Genomic DNA, 1,945 nt, shown 5'->3' on the forward strand with positions numbered 1-1,945 from the left:
TTCTGGTTGTAAGAATATTTTAGTATTTTACAGTAATGAAATGAATTATTATTTTTGCTGCATATCTGTGATTATGGTTATCTCTATAATTTGTTGCGTTCCTGTCTAAATCCAGATCAATTGCATCAAAATAAGCTGACTTGTGATATAGGTAAGCCAACTTGACATTCTGGAAGCATCCTTCGGCTGACATGAAGAAGATTTTATGACAAGGTCTTGGAAGGCTAATAAATTTTCTTTTACAATGGATTACATGCCCAAAATGGGTCTTCGATATTTGACATTGACTCTATGAATTTTATGACTTGATGACCAAACCTAATAGCTCACAATGGGAGCTTGAACTAAAAATAAAATTCCTTGACCATGAAACCCATGATTCAAGCATTACAAAAATAATTTTATTTTCTTCTTTACATCAATTACATAATCACAATTACATGCCAACACACATTATTATCAATGAGTTTTTCTCTGTTCACACTATATGTTATTTTTATGTATATATATAATATGTATACTTCTTGAATATATGATATTATAATTCTTTTCTATGATACTCTTTTGTTATTTTACATACCATTATTGGGTTTATTTATTTACAAAGACTGTAATTCTTTTTACTAAATTTGCTACTATTCAAAAGTTTAAGTATTTAATCATTTTCCAAGGAATTACAACCACTTTTCAAATTTGTTGTGCGTATACTCACATTGTTCAATTATAAGTCTTAATTTTTATTTTTATTTTTTTTAAGGTAGTTCAGTAAGAATTATAAATGTTTATTTATATACTTACCGATATCAGTCACACATAAATAAACTTAAAGGTTTATCTCTTTTATATCGTTTTTGTATAGTGTTAAACCACTAACACACAAGTCTATACTTTATCATAATTTTAGTACTATATATTTCAAATATAATATAAATTATACATTTTTATTCTTCATTTCCTAGAGTTTTGTTTACATACACAAGTAGTTTACAAAGTCCAACCATTTATATCTATCATGTTGTATCACTTCTGATAGTTCTGGTCTAAAGTAATGTTCTTTTCTTAGTTTCGGTGTAAATATAAATTTTACATGTTTCCTTAAACATTCATAAATATTCTATAGGTAAAGTAATGTACAAGAAAGTATAAAATTACCAAATCACACATATTACCTTCTAATTATTTCTATAAAGTTTTTATTTTATTTTTATATCTAAATAACATAGAGTTCACTCCGAGGCATATGAACTAAAATAACTTCAAAATTTATAACTTCACATCACTATGGTATTGTTCTTTGAAGTAAGAGTTTGAGATACTGACTTGTTAAATTGATTTATGAAACTATAAAATGAATTAGTTGGCTCCTCCCAACCTTCATTACTCTTACATAGTATCCCCCCAAGCACATATGCTTGCTAGTTTTGCTTTTGTCTTTATCTTTCCTTTTTCTCTCCATATTACCTCTCTGAGTATTGTTTTATAGCAAGTGACTAAAAGTAGATTACTTTATCTATTATTTAGTTGGCAGTTAGTAACTACCTCTAGCTCAAACGACAGGTGGCAGGTAGTAACTAGCTCATTTATGAGCTCCACTTCCCTACTTCAAATGTAACTTCCTGTCTTTTAGGGAAGTTAACGATCAATTATTCCCATGATCATGTAATAATTTAATCATTTAGATTAAATTCCTATGTATTAATGAGTGGTAATCAATATTAGTAATTTTACTAGCAACAATAAAACTTTTAGCTAGGTGTAATTCCATCATCAGTTTTAGATAATTATTTTATTATCAACACTATAAATACAAAATTTGCATTCAATTTTATTAATTTTTTGCACTAATAAAGTCTTTTAAATAAGTCTTTTAAAGTAAGAAAATAGTGATACTTAACTAGGTTTAAAATTTCACAATAACAGATTCAAGTAAGGGGATATCACATCC

This window comes from Pinus tabuliformis, chromosome 2_2, assembly GCF_031772625.1.
Source record: "Pinus tabuliformis cultivar Carrire ecotype Pingquan chromosome 2_2, CPIR1, whole genome shotgun sequence".
Taxonomy (NCBI): Eukaryota; Viridiplantae; Streptophyta; class Pinopsida; order Pinales; family Pinaceae; genus Pinus; species Pinus tabuliformis.